This window comes from Denticeps clupeoides, chromosome 9 (assembly GCF_900700375.1).
Source record: "Denticeps clupeoides chromosome 9, fDenClu1.1, whole genome shotgun sequence".
Classification (NCBI taxonomy): domain Eukaryota; kingdom Metazoa; phylum Chordata; class Actinopteri; order Clupeiformes; family Denticipitidae; genus Denticeps; species Denticeps clupeoides.
Window position 1 is genome coordinate 8744041 of NC_041715.1, and position 9437 is coordinate 8753477.

Here is a 9437-nt window from a genome sequence, read left to right on the forward strand (position 1 = left end):
TGTCTTGTTTTTTCTCTCTTTTTTATCACAAACCCGGCATACAAATCACTTGGGTTATCCTGTATCAACCTGTTATAAATACTTACATATAAATCACCGGGTCATCTACTTCTGTACATACAGCAAGTCGTTATGCTGGCAGGAGGTTAGTTGCTGTGAAATACTCAAGGACACGATAAAATCGGAGATATAAAAATTCCGCTTCGGAAGAACCTGTGGGAGATGCCCCAGTGGCGCCTTAATGAGGGACAGTGAATCAGTGATAAGCTACGTATGCTGTTTACGGCATGTATCCTGCATTACTGTGCTTCCAGTGACAAGCCTTGAATAACAAGCAAAGAAACTGTCACACTTTACAACCGCTGCCCCCCCGATTGTTTCTTTTGCTTCTTCATACGTTTAATTTTTTTTTTTTTTTTTTAAGTAATCTTTGTTCCTATTTAGGGTCCCGATCTGTGTAATTAGGAAGTCACCTACTGCTGCCATCCCTCCAGTGGGAACCTTCTCAGGCCTCCTCCGATTTTGTGCTTATTCTTGTGTAACTCCATGTGTGAGGAGATAATTAGGACTCTGCCTGGAAACTGGCCAGTCAAGCCGCACACACACATATCTCACCAGCTGTGACGGAACCCTGGTGTTTGAATGCAGTGTCACCCGCTATTAGGAGCTCTGGTCAGAAGAACCTGGGAGAAGAACACCCGAAGGTAAACAGTGAAATCTGCGCCTGACACCCTGCTGGCAGGGTAAAAAAACAAAAAAAACTGATGTCTGTTTTGTCACCAAATGGCAAAATAATAAAACGGTGTTTGCTTCAGCTTGATATTTAGAGTAAAGGGGTCCTTGATCCTTTCCCAGTTGCTGATTTTCAGCCACATTTAATCTATTCTGAAATAAAAAATGCCAAGTGACCATGATGCTGCGCCTTCATTCAATGAATCAGGCAACAAACGGCTACTTCTCCTAAGTCTCTCCCCGTCCGATCTCAGGCTGTGATATATTGCGAGTCGGCTCATCAATTGAAATCATCAATCAGCCGTTTCATCATAAGTGGATTAAGCATGCTGTTCCAAGTCATTAGCACTATTATTCAAAACTAATGAAATCGGCCGCCAGATTACAGCAATGCTTCTGAAGTTTACTGACATGAAATAAACCCTCATGTCACATCTGCTGAGAGCCCGGACTTGCAAGCGTGAGCGGTGCCTGTCATATTAATTATGCTGATGGATAGTAATGCACTGGGAAGGAGGTAATGCAAGTGTAAAGGGATATGATTGTCCCTTCCAATTACGCCGCCGTTATTTATGATGATGTTGAAGATGATTAGGTTGTGCATGATATTATTAAGAATACTGTGCTCATGAATAAAAATGTGATTTTAAACACATTGGTTGGAATGACGAGGAATATTGAGAATGAGATAAGACCCCTGAATATATAAAAATTACATGAACATGATTTGGGAAGGCATTTGCAAACGCAGAACAAATCCATAAATCACATTTAAACTAAATTCCTTCATACCTTCTTTCACTTATATCCCTAAGAGAAACATTAATCTGAAATGTCCATTCTCACACCTTGCAGCAGACTCTTCATTAAAAAACAAGTTACTCCATTGCAAAGAGCGGTATTATTTTTAACTCTGTCCAAGCCTCCTGGTTAAACTCCTTCTTCTTTTCTGTGGTGCCGTGCACATGCGCTGGGCGTGTTAGGGTTAAAACAAACAAAAGTTGATCAAACGCTTTGGTCTGATATATGTCTTTCCATCTCTCACAAAATGTCACTTAATCCCCTCTGGTTCACACCCATCGATGCGATACGCAGACGCCTGGACCGAGTCACTTCACACTCTCTCATGACCTTCGCATGGGAGGCTGCCTTCTATGCTGACCTCCGACCTGAACTATGCAGCAGACTCAAGATCCGTGTTGCCTAACATGGATATCACAGTGGGAGTGGGTGTCCAATAACAGGGTCCTGAGGGACCTGCGGCACTGCCGAGCTGATGGAGAAGGACCAAGCGTGTGAGGGCTGGGTGATTTAGCCTCCCCTCCGCGCAGTGTGGGCAGGCAGTAAGTGTTCCATATAATGAGATTAAGCTAATTTGCTTGGATCGTGCCTGCGTGAACGAAGCCAGTGCTGATCATGCATTTATAGCATCTGTGAGAGGGATTGCGGAAGGGCAGCATAGCCATGGATTCACACTAAAATGTTATAGTTGTAATCATCATCATTATTTTTGTTGTCAAAAAAGGGTGATTACAGAGAAACTCTGCATTTAGTCCAGACAGGAAAAATGAAACTGATTTACATATTGATTTGAAGAAAAATATATACTTACTTATCCTTAGTTTTTGTTATTGCCATGTTTTGTTTTGGTTAGTTCAGTTTATTTTTTTTGTTTTGTTTTGTTTAATTTATTTTGTTTTGTTATGGTTAGTTAGTCATTTGCTTTGTTTTGTTGGGATTTTTGTTTTATTTTGTTTGGACGTATCCAGGCACAAATTATAAAGTAGATGCTAGCAACCAGTGCTGAAGTGCTGAATTTGGAAGAGGAGGCACTTGTTTGTGTTTTGATATCTGATAATGCCGATAATAAACTGTGAAAAGTTGCACTGAACCATTTTTTTGCACCTGTTAAAATGCAGCCTGCAGCATTCAGATAGCTCAGGAGCAGGTCCTGTTTGGTTTAACTCAATTAACTCCACACACTGAGGCTCAGAGCGCTGAAGGTGTCAGATGTTATTGAGCGAAGCCCTCAGATAAGATCGTTCACACAGGCTTTCTCGCTGTGGGAAGTGACTAGACACAATATATTACTTCCTGGGAAAAACAAAATAGCGTATGATGACAGTGCAAATTGCATCAGGTTTGATGAAAAGGTAGCGGCGCAAGGCAGTCAAGTCATATTTCGCAATTACAGAACACAAGGGCACCAACACCGGCTTACAACGCAAGCACCAGAATACAATTACCTGAGGGGATGAGGGGCTCAGAAAACAAACTAGCACTTCTCAGCGCCTGCCTGTCTGCCCGCCTGACTGACACTCGTTTGCGTCTCTCCACATAATTCCTTTTTTGGTGATTGCCGCATTAGATTGAGTTGACAGCTCCCTCCCGTTCTTGGACTTTGTTTCACTGAACCGCCAATATTTAAGTTGATTGATTGAATCTAAAGTGACCTCAGTGTAGTGTAATCGACCCTCTGTTGCGTTTCGCGGGAAAATATCGTGGCCCGCATGCGGCCGCGGATCCTGCCAGATTTCCGAGATCACGGTGAGCAGGTGCTCACAGATAAACCTTCTCCCCTGAGCTCAGCTCCCATTATCTGGCGAGCACGAGGTCATGCGGCTCTGTCTATGGGGGGATCTAATCTGGTCGAGGCTGTGGGGATGGCTGGAGATTCACGTAATCTTAACTTTGTCTTTTCTCCCTGGTAACATGGCAGGTGCAATAGCCTGGCATTCATTATGAAAAACAGAATTAGTCCTCTTCAGTGAGATATGAGGGCCAGTTCATGTCATTTCATTTTTTCCCCCCATCGCTGCCAGTTGTTTGTAATCTTTTAAAATTCAACGTCCTGTTTTATTTAACACATTTGGTTATTCATGAATTGTTTTAATTAATGTTGGTTACTAATTCATTTTCACGTTACTATTGTGTTGTGTAAATTAGTAGCATAAATAGCATTTCTTCAGCGTGTTGGCATTTGCTGAAAATAACAACTGTTGAAATAAAATGGATGATTCATACCAAATATCATACAAATGAATAATAATAACGACATCCCATCAAGCTGGATTTTGTTGGTCCCCAAACCTTTCAAATTTTGAGTGAGATATGGTTTATCTAGTAATCAACTACTATTGCCAGTCCGCCAAGGTACCACTGAGGTGCCATTGAGCAAACACACTGCTCCCCGGGCGCCTGTCATGACTGCCCACTGCTCACTCAGGGTGATGGGTTAAATGCAGAGGACAAATTTCACTGTGTGCACCGTGTGCTGTGCTGCTGTGAATCACATGTGACAATCACTTCACTTTATTGTGAACAAGGTGTGATTAATTTGAGAAATAGAAATGCTGGCTGGACGGACACCATTCTCAATAGCTTTGTATTGATCTGCACAGTGACCCTTTACTCTGTATAAGGGGTACAGGTGTACCCAAGCAATGGCGGCAGACTCCCTCTAGCAAGAACTCATTTATTCTGGGTTTTTGTGCCATTTACAACTGTGATTAAATAACAGCAGTCCACAGCAGTAGGCATAAGATGTTTAGCAGCAATTTTAGGCTCAGCACATCCCCTCTGGTGAGCTCGGCACGCAATTGAATTTTACTCAGGAAGGTTAGTGAGGTTGGGAAACTGTCAGATAGCCTCATTCTCCAGCAAGTCTTTTCGGAATGCAAATCAGCAAGCGGCCTCAGCGGCCAAATCTAACTACAGCCATCTGATCTACTGAAGGTGATATGATGCTGGAAAGAGAGAAAACACCAGGATGCGTTTAACTCCCGGGTCTAATAGAAAGGCTTTTTACACCAACCGGCACAGGAATTATTTACACTATTGGATCACGACCCCCCCCCCCTCCCCTCAGAGAAGTGTCTGCTGTGATAAAAACCAACAATCATTTTTGTGTACCACACCATTTATTTGCCATGCAGGTTCTGTCCCCCCAGGCTTGTATGCTATTGATTGAGGCTCCTTTCATAACCCTTGGCTGGTAATGAAGCGGTGTAGGTAAGGCACTGCGCAGGCAGCCTATAATCACAGCTGCCAAAAAAAAAAAGAGGAGGCTCTTTATCCAGCTGCCATCCTGCCCGTTCCTTCTCAATTATGCATCTGATTTTCCTCCCACAACTAATTCTTGCGACATCAACGCATGTCTTAGTGTGACGTTGTGTAATATGCATTTGCTTCATTTTAAATTGAGATAACATGCCAGAGTTGGCTTTCATATCCTGCCTCTAATGAGTTTAAACCAGCTACGCTCTTTTTTTTTATGTTACTCTAAGATATTTTTTAGAACTGGTACACAGTTAATATTTTATTTATACGTCTGTTGACAGGTTCTTCCAAATCAGGGGTTAAAACTGTTCTGAGAAAACTAAATTTATGATATTGGCTGAATCAAATATTGCACATGCATTATGGACAAATAGACTCCAGTGACATTAGTTATGGACTCATTTAATAGAAATATGTGTAATGTATGCCTACTGGCATTCAAAGGAATATGTCATAATAAAAAAAAACACTGAGTCCAATTTGCAGATTAAATATGCTTGTACATGAACATGTAAAATCAATATGTGCATCATAACCTTTCACAAATGTCATAATTAACATTCAATTACCTTTGTAAAGGTCAGCTGTATCATATACAGACAAACATTTGCTAGGTTCCGGGGTCATGAGCACCTTTAAGCAATGGATTCTAAAACTAGTCCTGATTTACACTTTCGCTGAGAAATATATAACTTTTTCTTCCAATTTTTTATATGATCGGCTTTCAAAATGTCAGTGCAGTAAAGATAGAGTTAGAGATTTATAGGCCTGCAGCACAAGGCCTGGGTGCAGAGCTCTTTCTCTTGCCAGACAGACACTTCCAGCCAACATGTGAACTGCCAGAGCTCTGAAAAAGACACGTGGGACAGATGGGCTTGGATACGTGGTAGGTGTTCACCCCAGGAAATTCTCTCAGGGAAACATTAAACTGGCAACATTTATTAGAGCTTGTGAGATGCTAAAACCGTAGCAATAAAAGGGTTCATCGAACAGTACAGCCAACAACGAACACCTATGAGATAAATAAAGTTTGATTGTGAAGAGTAGGTGTGCCGGCCTTCGCTACAAGCAGCGCGGGTCCTTCTCAGATTTGTATTGACTTTGTATTGACTCTTTGCCCTGGCAGAGCACATTACAACTGCGTCTTTCCTGCCGTACAGCGCAGGTCTCCAGCCGGTCTCACGTCTGCCCCCTGCCACGCTCAGCTAAATCAATCGGCTGGAATGGTGCTATTCATTACCGGTGTGACCTTTCCAGGCTCTGTCTCCTCAGCCTCGCAGCCGTGAAGAAACAGAGTCTGACCCACGGTGTGCTGGACCGTAAGATGGGGTAACTCTGTCTGTCTGCCTATTTCTCTTTCTATCTATTTGTCTGTCTGGCTTTGGGCAAAAGATAGGAACAAATCTTGGGTAGCATGTCAAACACAACTACTTCTACCAAAAAATTCATAATCCTAAATAATAAACTTTATGAAGCACCTATCATACATAGAATTTAAGTGATAAAATGCATTTAAATAAAGAACATCAAGACAATTTTAATAACACAAACATAAAATAGCATGATTAGAGTAATAAATACCAAAACACTCAAAGAAATTAAGATACCCTCAAATATTAAAAGGGATACAGGAAGCTCAGTTTTGATTTTTCTTTTTAAAATGTCCACGTGTGTTTTTATCGAGTGCACCGTGTGACAAAACCAGTTTTCAAAATTCTTTTAATAGATATTTTATAGGTTTGACATGCAATTCCTTATAAAATTGAGAGGGCATCAGCCCACTTTATGCAGAGGCTCTCCACTGAGGGGACCATGGAGCGCATCCTCTTCTTCTGCTGCGCTGTCTGGTTCAAAAACTGCAGCAATCCAGACCACAAGTGACATCCAGGGGACAGCGAGGACAGCTGAGAAGATCACCCTCACAGCTCTAGCAGAACGTTTGCCCCCAGTGGCCAGCCAGCATTGGCGCAGGCCCGTGTCGTGGACCGTTCGCCACCCTGTGATGCCAAATCGTATGCTACCCGCGCCAGAGTCCCTAACCTAGAGTCCCCTCTCCCATGTCCTCACACCTGACAGCAGAATAAACCGCCTCCCACTACAATAAACTCTTTCCCGTTCCTCACTGCCCCTGGACCACGTCGGTTTTACAAGCAGACAGTCCATGTTCAACCCGACAATCCATGTTTGGAACTAATACTCTTTTTGCTCTAGTTTAACTTCTTTTCTAGTGTTAAATTGCAGCTCTTCTGTTTTCTTTTTGTGTGAGAAAATGAGGTATTCCGCCCAGTAGATGGCAACATTGTTCTGCTGAAGATCGTCAACAGTTCCTGATCTTTCCTTCCACCCATTTTGTCAGATGAGAAATTCTGGATATTTATTCAACAGATTATGTCATTTCCTTGCCTTCTGATGTGAGGCAAATCATTAGCCTTTTTTTTTTAACTGTCTGGATTGAGTAGCTGGTATGGAAACGTATATTAATGGCATCAGAATTATGATGACGATAGTGATGATGATGATGATAATCTCTGTTGCAATTGTTTAATCATTATTAAATAGCTGGTCGTTTTTAAGGTTTGTCTGTAGTGTGTATAGACATTATGTGTGTGTGGCCATTTATAATCTTGCTCTTCTCAGCCTCATGAAAGTTAAACAGAGGTCTCGGTTAGCCTAAAGCCTGGCGTGTATTTTTCCGCGTCCCCTGACATTCTCATTGTACTGTCCAACAACCTCTTTGTGAAAGTCAGGAAAGGAAATATCAGCAGCGCCGGTATTGCAGCACAGGTCACCTCACGAAGGAGAAGCTGGTGGCGCAAAATGTGCCACAAAGGCCATTTTCTTTTCAGGCTCGGAGGCATGTAGATTTATTCTGGCCAAAGAAAAAGGCACGCTGACCCCCTGAGAAAAACGTTTTGGGACAGAATTAAAATTTGACTCCACTGTCCAAAAGGTCACACTGGAATTGGGACACGCCATCCCGCAATTTCCCTAAATTTAACTACAAACCCTATCCTTGAATATCCTTGGGATGCATGTACCCCATGATTTATTTTGAGAGTAACCGTGTTGTTTCCGTGCCAAAAATAGTCCTCTAAACGAGTCCCCTTAAACAAATCTTTGAACCAGTGCTGTGCGGTGAAATTGCACGATAAAATATGAACAACTCGAGTTAAGGCTCCTGTAGATGGTGTCGTCCTCAGAAGGATATTAGTTTCTGAGAGGAACGCCGATTGCTGTTTCTGAACGTCCTTGTGAAGAAAAGAAAAAGGATCCTGGCTCTGTTTACGTCCCCTTGCCCCTTCCCTCGCCACTTTGTTTACGGCGAGGACAGAGGTCCACTGCCTCGGCAACTTGCTCGGGCCTGACAGCATCCTCATTACGAATGCACAGTGTAAAGTATAAAGATAGGCGCCCCGTGTGACATTGCCTGCAACGGGCCTAATTGAATTAAAACGGCGTGTCTCCTCTCCGTCGAGGTCAAAGCGGGGGTTTACCTCGCCCGAGACCGCGGCGAGAGACAGGTTTTGGGAGGGCACTGCATTGACAAGGACAGAGGTGTGCGGCAAATTTCTAATTAGTGACTTGGGGCGGAGGTGGGCGAAGAACACGTCCAGAGTGCTGAGGGGAGTAAATGAACTGTTAATCGCTTCTCCCCTCTCACTTTATTAACAATGTAAGGCCACTAATTCAAGGTCAAGGTTATGGGACGCTCCAGCTAATCTCTGCCACTGTCATGCTGGACATGGAGCTGATCCTTCACAGGGTAAACATCGGGACGAAAGTACATTACTAGTACCTAGGAATTTTTCACCAGTCTTCAGCATCAGGGAATATTTTAATACGAGAACTGAAGCTTTTAATTGAGCTTTTTAGTTTTATTAACGCATGTAAATTTTGATTATTTAAGATTTCAATCATTTATCAGTTTCTTTTTGGGTTTTAAATGTTCCAGAATGTTCCTAGATTATTTTATTATTTTCATCCTGACTATCTTATCTCTTTTAATCTCTTTTTTATATCCCGCCATTTCATGTTTGATTCATGTCCTCTCTGTTTGTTCATTTTTTAATCATATAATTCATTTTTTATCATATTTATTTGTCATAATCTTATCATTTCTGTTTTAGCTTTTTTCTTTTATAGTTAACCCCCCCCCCATACTTTTACCCTAGATTCCTACAAAAAAGGAAAAACTCATGGAGAAATAAAAGGGTGGAACCTTGGGAGGGGACCCCCTTCCAGGGTAGAGTGACTTACTGCCATTGTGTTTTCATGCTGAATACACAGCTATGACTTAATTCGAATTTGAAGCTTATCAGCTTTTAATATCGCCACAGATTCTTTTTCATGGCATGCATGAAATGTGGCATACTGAACATGAAATTGAAGTGATTGTCATTGTGATACACAGCACAGCACACGGTGCACATGACAAAATGTGTCTTCTGCATTTAACCATCACCCAGTAGGCAGCAATGATAGGTGCCCGGGGAGCAGTGTGTGGGGACAGCGCTATGCTCAGTGGCTTCTTGGCGGATATGGATTCTAAACGGCAACCTTCTGATTACGGGGCTGCTTCCTTAACTGATAGGTTAAGGAATGTAAAGTGTTTTCTGCTATTGACTCAATTATGTTTTCCTCCTTTT